The sequence below is a fragment of the Ranitomeya imitator genome, chromosome 8, assembly GCF_032444005.1.
Source record: "Ranitomeya imitator isolate aRanImi1 chromosome 8, aRanImi1.pri, whole genome shotgun sequence".
NCBI lineage: Eukaryota > Metazoa > Chordata > Amphibia > Anura > Dendrobatidae > Ranitomeya > Ranitomeya imitator.
This window is the reverse complement of record NC_091289.1, coordinates 80,939,718-80,950,289: the sequence shown is the minus strand read 5'-3', so window position 1 is coordinate 80,950,289 and position 10,572 is coordinate 80,939,718. Positions and strand designations below refer to the sequence as shown.

At 41.1% G+C, this 10,572-nt stretch overlaps 1 long non-coding RNA gene across 1 annotated transcript in view; it reads left to right on the top strand.

The window, feature by feature from the left end:
- The first annotated feature begins 7,273 nt into the window (after window positions 1-7,273).
- Window positions 7,274-10,572, top strand: part of LOC138647837 (uncharacterized) — a 124,444-nt gene continuing 121,145 nt past the window's right edge. The window contains exon 1 of the long non-coding RNA XR_011315052.1: window positions 7,274-8,355. This is a non-coding gene — a long non-coding RNA (uncharacterized lncRNA). The remainder of the gene's footprint in view (window positions 8,356-10,572) is intronic.

Below are 10,572 nucleotides of genomic sequence, written 5' to 3'. Positions count from 1 at the left end.
GCCTCGCCCAATTGGAAGCCCAATGGATTGTCCGCATAGATTGCATTCGTCCTAAAGGGCTTAACGAAGTTTTGAGTTTTGTCCCATTCTTGTAGTTTCTCTGTTTTTTTATAGTTCTATATTGATCTTTACTTAGTCTATAAAAAACTTTTTATCTAGTGTTAGTGGTTTTTTAACAGTTGTTTTGTTTTAATGTTACTCACATATCTCTTTTTTCTATTTATTTAACAGACTATTTACGTCCTCTCATTATTCTCCCTTTATGATCCAGGAAGCGTTGACAGATTCAGCTATCAAGAAGCCAAGAGTCCACACTTATATATAATTGTTGGTGATTCTCACATTCCCCTGCTTATGTTTCCATTTCAGGTTTATTTGTTACCAACCACCATGGTGGTTTTTATCTCTAGTCTAATATATAGGTACCCATATGTTGAGTGTCTGTTAGTTACTAGAATTGCACTGTGTTTTTAAATATTTTCTATTTTTCCATATGTATCCACATTCACTATTATGTCACCATTATTGGGTGCTGTTAGATTCTCCAGCACACAAAAAAATATATAGGAGTTCCCTTCAGCAGTCTTTAGTATTGCTTGGATTTCACATCCATTTTTAAGTCCATTTTTTCGTGTATGTAATTTATATGGACTTTTTCACCTCATCATCAATATCATCATTTTTCATTTGCCTTTTCCTTGTCCATGTGCACTCGTTACAATCTATTTTAGCTAATTGCACTATTTGGCGCTATTTTGACCAGCATTTTTCATTATTGACACTTATGTCCATGTAAATTATTAGCATACTTTTTATTTCTTTACTTTCTCTCATTATATCATTATCTTTTATCACAGCTGTGTCCGGCTTCTGTGCGAGCACCTCTGTTAGATCTCACCTTCCCTCCTGTTTTATCACTTTCACCGTACAAGCCAGGTATGTGCACAGACTCTCTGTAGACTCCTTGGTGCCTATTCTATGTCAGTCGCTTTGCTGTCCTCTGAGCGGCGTGCGCTTCCCCGGGTAGCCGTGGCCTGGTTGCCGTGGATACGCGTCCTCTCTGCGTATGGGACAGTCGGTGGCTGGATGGGATTATTCGGATGGACAGGAGGATTTTTATCCTATGTTATCAACTAATGAATGGATGTTTATTGACACGTTTTTCTCCTTCTATGCCGTCCGACTGTCTCATTGTACTGCAAATATGTTATGTGTTTTGCTTTTTCACCTTTCTCTTTTTCTTTGTGTATGCTATTTACCGTGTTTCCTAGGGGTCATGGGTTCTTTTTCTTTATATATGCCCTAATGATTAATTGTTGATAGGGATGGAGATCTCTTTTGACTATATGTGCGCCCTTGATGGGTGGGCGGGCGAAGCTTGCGGTGTCTGCACTCGTGCATCCATGCCTTAGGATGAGCCCCTGTTCTTGGGTCTGGTCCTGGCTGTGATGCGCTTGTGCGTCACCGCGTCAGCTGCCGGTTCACCGTTCATTGGGGTGCTTCATAGTCTGGGAGGTTGCGCCTGCGCGCTGGAGCACGGGGGTCGTCCGGCGCTTCGGACTTGTGGCAGAGGCTCGTCCTGTGCGTGGTGAGTCTGCGCGACTCTACGGCGCCTATACTTTGGGTGGCCGTGGGTGTGCTCGTGCGCCCGACGCCATGGTAACAGACCTTGGCGGCGGTCATGTGGTGTGGGCTCGCCTTGTGCTCTAGGCGCCTGCGCTGCCCCATGTCTTTTGTGGGTGGTCCCTGATGACCCGAAAGGAATATACGGGGGTCGGGAGCATATACGTTATAGAACACCCTGGATTGGGTAGTTATGATGGGATTATATGCATCGGATGGTGCGATAGGATGTTTCTTTTCCTGGCGCAATATACTGGGGTTGGTCACTGTGATATTCAGAGGCAGCCGATTGGCTGAGCGTTCCCTTGACGACGGAGATACAGGAAACAGCGGCTCGCCGATCCAAGAAGAAGACAAGAAGATCTATGCGTTTATATGGTGATGGGTTGGCTTTTATCTGTTATTAGGTTATGGGATTTTGATATTAATGTATGCAGGAAGTCTGATGTTCGTTTTTTTATGTGATATCTGTTTATTGTTATGTGGGGGTGGCGTCTGGTGGTGATTGGTGCACTGTGTGGCATCCACACTACTTAAGATGGCCCCCAGTGTTGTATTGTATGCTTGATAAAGACCAGGTGTTGGTCGAAACGTTGCTGTGACATGGCTGAGTAAAGCTTATTTTTTCAAGATTTCTACACCTGGATGGAGCGCTGTTCATTTTATATTCATTGACGCGTCCTCTCTGCGTCGCACATCTGGCCCCTCCTACTGACGCGTCAGTGCGGGGCGCGGCTGTGTGACGTTGGACGCCGCCTCAGCCACGGCCGAGCCTGGGTAAGCGCCGCCATTGCCGCCTGGAGGTTTTAGCAGCTATGTATTTAAGGACCCTCACTCCACTCCTCACTAGTGCCCCCCGAGGAAGCAACTCCTGCGAAACGCGCGTCGGGGCCTCCTTTTCCACGCACGGCAGCAGCAGGTTGGTAACGTACTACTTTCGCATCTGTTCAGTCTCCCCCTTTTTTTGCATGGGACTTCCCGGGATTATGTGCAATATATGGCTTACTGAGCCACTAGAGGGAACCAATTTATAACGCTTATATTTCTGCACAGATAGTTGCAATAAGCCATAAGGGGTCAATCTCTATATATTATGCTTTAACGTGACACCCGTTCATTTGGCTACATACCTACTTAACCTTCCTGCTGTTTGCTTGGTACTTTGGAGCTTTATCTCCTGTGTAGCTGCCCACTTTCTGGTATGAGTATACACTACAACTATATTGAATATTGGGCTAATACTTATCTCATTGTTTTGATTACATCTTTACATGCTCTTATATATGGCCTCTCTACCTTATAGCTACCATTTGATTTGCTCGTTAATGGATTAGTGTATTTGTGCGTGGCACTAGGCTCGCCTCTTCCCTCATCTTTTGCATTTTACGCATTTGTTTTTTATGTATTTATTGTAATGTTTTGAATTTGTCTTAATAAAGCTGTTATTTTTTGAGCTCTTGTGTCCATTGTTTCTTGGTTCTCTTAGGACAACAATGGACCTGGTGGTCAAGAGCACAAGGAATGACCTGATAGTCACTGATAATAAAGGACGAGCTCTGGGACGTGGGAACTCTGCTGACCGCAATCCCTAAACCTATCAACCACACTAGAAATAGCCATGGATTGCGCCTAACGCTCTCTATGCAACTCGGCACAGCCTAAGAAACTAGCTAGCCCTGAAGACAGAAAAATAAAGCCTACCTTGCCTCAGAGAAATTCCCCAAAGGAAAAGGCAGCCCCCCACATATAATGACTGTGAGTAAAGATGAAAATACAAACACAGAGATGAAATAGATTAAGCAAAGTGAGGCCCGACTTACTGAACAGACCGAGGATAGGAAAGGTTACTTTGCGGTCAGCACAAAAACCTACAAAAAGACCATGCAGAGGGCGCAAAAAGACCCTCCGCACCGACTCACGGTGCGGAGGCGCTCCCTCTGCGTCCCAGAGCTTCCAGCAAGCAAGACAACAAATTAAATAGCAAGCTGGACAGAAAAATAGCAAACCAAAGAAATACAAGCTGGAACTTAGCTTCAGATGGGAAGACAGGTCACAAGAACGATCCAGGAGTGAACTAGACCAATACTGGAACATTGACAGGTGGCCTGGAGCAAAGATCTAAGTGGAGTTAATTAGAGCAGCAGCTAACGAATTAACCTCGTTACCTGTGAAAGGAAACTCGGAAACACCCACCAGAGGAAGTCCATGGACAGAACCAGCCGAAGTACGATTCATGACCACAGGAGGGAGCCCGACAACAGAATTCACAACAGCCCAAACAGTGGTTCCACCCACATATTGTGTATAATCGCACTCAGGACAAATTGGGCAACAAATTTTGGGGTCCAATTTCTCCTGTTACCCTCCGGAAAATACAAAACTGGGGGCTATTAAAATAATTTTTGTGGGAAAAAATTTTTGTTTTATTTTTACGGCTCTGCATTATAAACTTCTGTGAAGCCCTTGGTGGGTCAAAGCGCTCAAAACACATCTAGATAAGTTCCTTAGGGGGTCTACTTTCCAAAATAGTGTCACTTGTGGGGGATTTCAATGTTTAGGCACATCAGTGGCTCTCTAAACGCAACATGGCATCCCATCTCAATTCCTGTCAATTTTGCATTGAAAAGTCAAACGGCGCTCCTTCCCTTCCGAGCTCTCCCATGCGCCCAAACAGTGGTTTACCCCCACATATGGGGTATCAGCGTACTCAGGACAAATTGTACAACAACTTTTGGGGTCCAATTTCTTCTCTTACCCTTGGGAAAATAAAAAATTGGGGGCGAAAAATAATTTTTGTGAAAAAATATGATTTTTTATTTTTACGGTTCTGCATTATAAACTTCTGTGAAGCACTTGGTGGGTCAAAGTGCTCACCACACCTCTAGATAAGTTCCTTAGGGGGTCTACTTTCCAAAATGGTGTCACTTGTGGGGGGTTTCAATGTTTAGGCACATCACGGGCTCTCCAAACGCAACATGGTGTCCCATCTCGATTCCAGTCAATTTTGCATTGAAAAGTCAAATGGTGTTCCTTCGCTTCCGAGCTCTGTCATGCGCCCAAACAGTGGTTTACCCCCACATATGGGGTATTGGTGTACTCAGGACAAATTGTACAACAACTTTTGGGGTCCATTTTCTCCTGTTACCCTTGGTAAAATAAAACAAATTGGAGCTGAAGTAAATTTTTTGTGAAAAAAAGTTAAATGTTCATTTTTATTTAAACATTCCAAAAATTCCTGTGAAGCACCAGAAGGGTTAATAAACTTCTTGAATATGGTTTTGAGCACCATGAGGGGTGCAGTTTTTAGAATGGTGTCACACTTGTGTATTTTCTATCATATAGACCCCTCAAAATGACTTCAAATGAGATGTGGTTCCTAAAAAAAAATGGTGTTGTAAATATGAGAAATTGCTGGTCAACTTTTAACCCTTATAACTCCCTAACAAAAAAAAATTTTGGTTCCAAAATTGTGCTGATGTAAAGTAGACATGTAAGAAATGTTACTTATTAAGTATTTTGTGTGACATATCTCTGTGATTTAATTGCATAAAAATTCAATGTTTTAAAATTGCGAAATTTTCATAATTTTCGCCAAATTTCCATTTTTTTCACAAATAAACGCAGGTACTATCAAAGAATTTTTACCACTATCATGAAGTACAATATGTCACGAGAAAACAATGTCAGAAACACTGGGATCCGTTGAAGCGTTCCAGAGTTATAACCTCATAAAGGGACAGTGGTCAGAATTGTAAAAATTGGCCCGGTCATTAACGTGCAAACCACCCTTGGAGGTAAAGGGGTTAAAAACAAAATTTTTTTTAGTATTCCTCATGATTTTCGGGAGTGGTTTGGTGGACAAATTACTATTTATTTGCCAGGAACTTTCCGTATGGTGGCTAGAAAGGGCTATTTGTAATCTACACATTGGTTGACTTTTCTAATAGAAGCCATGTATTTGTTCACATTAGCCGGGACAAATGAGCTACTGCTATGCAAGGGTCATGAGCGGAGGCACCTTGCCTGGAAAGGTTGGGCGCACCCTCTAGACACTGTTTGACTGCAAGATGAGGGTCTGAATAAAGGCCATATCTGGTTTGTTAAGGCGGGATTAGGCACAGCATTATATGTCCATATCACGAGGAAGGGCATTCTGCCTAGTTAACTTTAATGTGGTGTAAGTTAAGTCATACCATGTTGTTCATTAATGAAACTGTGTTACAGGCGCTGTGTGTAACAAGAGGCAGAAGTATGGATCGCCTTTGTTAGCACCTTAAAAGACATGCCACAACCAGAATGGCGTTTTTAGAAAATGCCCTGATAGGATGCCACTACTATAATGGCGATTACAGGCGCTACTGCCCATGCGCCTGATTCCAGATTCCACAACCAACATGGCGTTAAAAATGCCCTGATAGGATGCCACAATCAAAATGGCGATTACAAGCGCTATTGTACATGCGCCGGATTCTAGATGCGGTATTCTGATTTTTGATTGGCCCTCAACCCGACATGTGACTATGATGCAAGCAGAAACGCTGAGACATGTGCAGTAGGTAGCTCAGAACGCCGGTAACATGCTGGATCCTCCATAAACGCTATGTCCCTCCAGAGGTAAACGCAAATGAATGACAGTTATTATCTGAAAGAAATGATTTATTTTATGATATTTGTACACTTATAGCACTGAAGCACTTTTTTACAAACTGTAATAATTTATAATATATAAGAAGTTAACTAATTGGCTGTGATTGGGGGATGATGGGGATGAGTCTCTATATATATGTTGTATGAAGCAATACTCACTGCTTGAGAAAGGCTCATTTAGAGCCGAAATGTCGCACGGAGATGTGGGTTAAATATATTCCTGCACATTATCTCAAAGAATATGGAGTGCTGCCTGTTTTTGTGAAGTATATATATATATATATATATATATATATATATATATATATATATATATATATATATGTAAAATTTCTTATTATTCTTGTCATTCATACTTTTTCCTGATGATTGCTTTTCTTCTCACATTTGATTGACATATCATGGATTCATCCATGGTAGTATTTAGGACTGATGAGAATATTTTCCTATCAGGCTTTGAAAAAGAAGACAGGGTTGCATTCAAAATGTGTTACCTTTGTGCTTCCTTTATCTCTAAATTGTATCTATGGAAAGGATTTTTAATTATCAAATAAAGTTGTACTAATATTTTTACAATAAGCTGAAATTGTTTCTGTTTTTTTTCAACTTGTTTTAACTTGTCAATACTTATACCATTATGTTTGTTGACATTTTCACAATAACTCAATTAAAACATTAAAAGTAAAGAAGAGAAATATACTGTTGAATCAAATATTACAAAAATGACTACTCTTGAAAATTTGTCGTTCACACAATTTACTTAGTGATGTCTGTTATAAATGTAAACTTTCCTTTGCAGTGAGGACCTCATTTTCATACAATGTGTAATTTGAGTTCTATTGTTATTAACACATCCATAAACTTCCTATTCCTTGACAAGTTCTCCAGCTATAAGATCTCTACAGTTTCAACCTCTGAGGTGTTTTAGTGCCGTGTCCATAGTTCCCAGGTAACCTGTCTAATCCTGTGTTGTTTGTTTATAGGAACAGTACTTTACCTGTCGATGTGGAACAGGTATAGAGCTAGGCGTTGAAAAATCACAAGGTTGTTTTGTTCTTAGGAATGGGAAGTACAAGGGACTGATCAATATTTCATCACAGAAGACTCTAGAAGACAGGAAGAAGAGTGCTGGAAGATATTATTCACAGGTATTTTACAGAGCACTACTTTATCTTCCAGGCAACATAAGAAAATAAACCAGTCATACAAGACTCAGAACATGAAGAGACTGACAATCCCAGGAGAATATATAACAGGTGGCATAGAGGATAATATCTACTAAACCAAACCCCTTGTGGCTCCAACCTCTTCTCAGCTCCTAAGCACCACACATATAGCAGCTTGTGAAATCAGTTTGAGTTCACAAAAGAACTACAGTCTTATCAAATGGGAACAGCTCAGTTACCGCCCCCCTGTTAATCATTTACTACTGCCTACCTCACATCAAAATGAAATCATTAGGCTATTCGACAGTGAGCAGGTACAATGCACCTGGACATTTAGTTGGAAGGTGTGTTTCAAACGTGAACTTTGATCAAACTTCTGTAATATCCGGGATCAAGATATTTCTGCCATTTTCCTTCCACCATGGCCCTTAGTCGAGCAGGGCTTGGTCGTTGCACTTGTTGTTTTTGGCTGGCAGTGGCCTTCGATGTCTTTGGTTTGGCTGTACTCCTCATTGGTGTATTTGTCAATGTCTTTTTCTATGATTTCCTAATTTATGCCGGATCTATCGTGATATTTCTGAGTCTCATCTGGTGGGTGTTTTGGTACACTGGAAACATTGAAGTTCCCCCAGAGGAATTGGCTGATGATGTTGGGCTCAAGAAGAATACTGGAGTACTGGGGCTTGTCAGGGCTCTTTCTGGTCGACTTTCCAGCAGTCTTAGAAGAACCCGTAGTGCAAGACCTCAAAGGCAAGGCCGAAAAGAAAGTCCAGGTATCTTGGCAAACCAGAGGGATAGACCAGTTACTGTGCCAATATCTCAATTACACAGTGTTTCTGCTGCTCTACAAATGGAACAAAGGGACCATTCATTGCAAAGAAATTTACATTCTGCTCCTATTTAAAGATGTCAAATTAAGGTAAGTACAATATCATTTTAAAAAGGTCTCTAATTCATTTGTATTGCTGCAAAACTGCAATTGATGTCAAGCAGTGTATACACAGTACACAAGGCCAATTACATTTAGTTTTCAAGATAATTGGCGTGTTTTTTTGTAATATTACTATAGAAACATGGATTATGAAATAGTGTGCTACTAATATTATAATGTAGGATACAAAACAAAGAAAACAGCCTCATCTATTACTATGTTTAGCATGAAATTGCAAGTCATATTTACATAGGCAGCAGATCTTTTGACTGTGATGTTACATGACAATGAACTCTCATACCTGCCCCTCCCCCTTCTCTTCTTAGCTCAAGTTTATATCACATTTAGTTTACATTAACAATATGTCAGTGTATACATTGTGTACCATAATGCCATTACAGTCACAATACCAAATATTGCAGTGGCATATTGTGTGTGTGCTGCAAGATATATACATACAGTGGAAATATGAAATGTAAACTGTATTACTGCTATATAAAATTGAGTTAGCACTAGTGATGAGCTCGTTACTCGAGATTTCCCAAGCATTCTCGGGTGTCCTCCGAGTATTTTTTAGTGCTCGGAGTTTTAGTTTTTATTGCCGCAGCTGAATGATTTACATCTGTTAGCCAGCATAAGTACATGTGGGGGTTGCCTGGATGCCATTTTTTTTGGTAGACAACAAAATACATGATTCCATTGACCTCAGCAAGTCTTTCTGGTTCTGAAGCAGCAAAACAGCCCCCAGGCTATCACACAACCAACACCATATTTTACTATTGGTATAATGTTCCTTTTCTGAAATGTTGTGTTACTTCTATGCCAGATGTAATGGGACATACTATACACTTCCAAAAAGTTCAACTTTCATCTCAACAGTCTACAGAGTATTCTCCCAAAAGTCTTGGAAATCATCAAAATGTTTTCTTACAAAACAGAGACATGCCTTTCTTTTTATTGCTCAGCAGTCGTTTTTGTCTAAGAACTCTGCCATGCATGCTATTTTTGCCCAGTGTCTTTCTTATGGTGGAGTTATGAACACTGAACGTAACAAAGGCAAGTGAGTCCTGCCTTTCTTTCAATGTTGTTGTGGGGTCTTCTGTGACCTCTTGGAGGAGTCATCACTGTGCTCTTAGGATATTTTTAGTTGGCTGCCCACTTCTGGGAAGGTTTACCACTGTTCCATGTTTTTGCCATTTGTAGATAATGGCTCTCATTGTGGTTCACTGGAGTCCAAAAGCTTTAGAAATGGCTTTATAACCTTTTCCAGACTGATAGATCTCAATTATTTTCTCATTTTTTCCAGAATTTCTTTGGATCACATCATGATTAGTGTTCAGCATTCTGATACTGCAAGTATCGGGTATCGGCCGATACTTGCTGTATCGGAATTCCGATACTGAGATCCGATATTTTTGTGTTATCGGATATCGGTATCGGAGTGTGCGGTGCTATGGTTCCAAGGGTCTGGAGGAGAGGAAACTCTCCTTCAGGCCCTGGGATCCATATTCATGTAAACAATAAAGAATAAAAATAAAAAATATGGCTATACTCACCCCTCCGAAGAACCCTGGCTGTCACCGCTGCGAGCGTCTGCCTCCGTTCCTGAGAATGTAGTGAGTGAAGGACCTTTGATGACATCGCGGTCAGGTGACCGCTCACCTGACCGCGACGTCATCGAAGGTCCTTCACTCACAGCATTCTTAAGGATGGAGGCGGACACTTGCAGCGGTGACAGCCAGGGTTCTTCGGAGGGGTGAGTATAGCCATATTTTTTATTTTTATTCTTTATTTTTTACATTAATATGGATCCCAGGGCCTGAAGGAGAGTTTCCTCTCCTCCAGACCCTTGGAACCATCGAGGAATACCTTCCGATATTTGTGTCCCATTGACTTGTATTGGTATCTGGTATCGGTATCGGCGAGATCCGATATTTTGCCGGTATCGGCCGATACCATCCGATACAGATACTTTCAAATATCGGAAGGTATCGCTCAACACTAATCATGATGTCTAGCTTTTGAGGTCTTTTGGTGTACTTCAATTTGTCAGGCAGGTCCTATTTAAGTGATTTCTTGATTGAGAACAGGTGTTGCAGTAATTAGGTCTTGGTGTGACTAGGGAATTTGAACTCAGCTTCCCAAAGATGTGTTAAACGACAGTTAATTTGTTTTAAGTAGGGTGGACAATTACTTTCTCACACA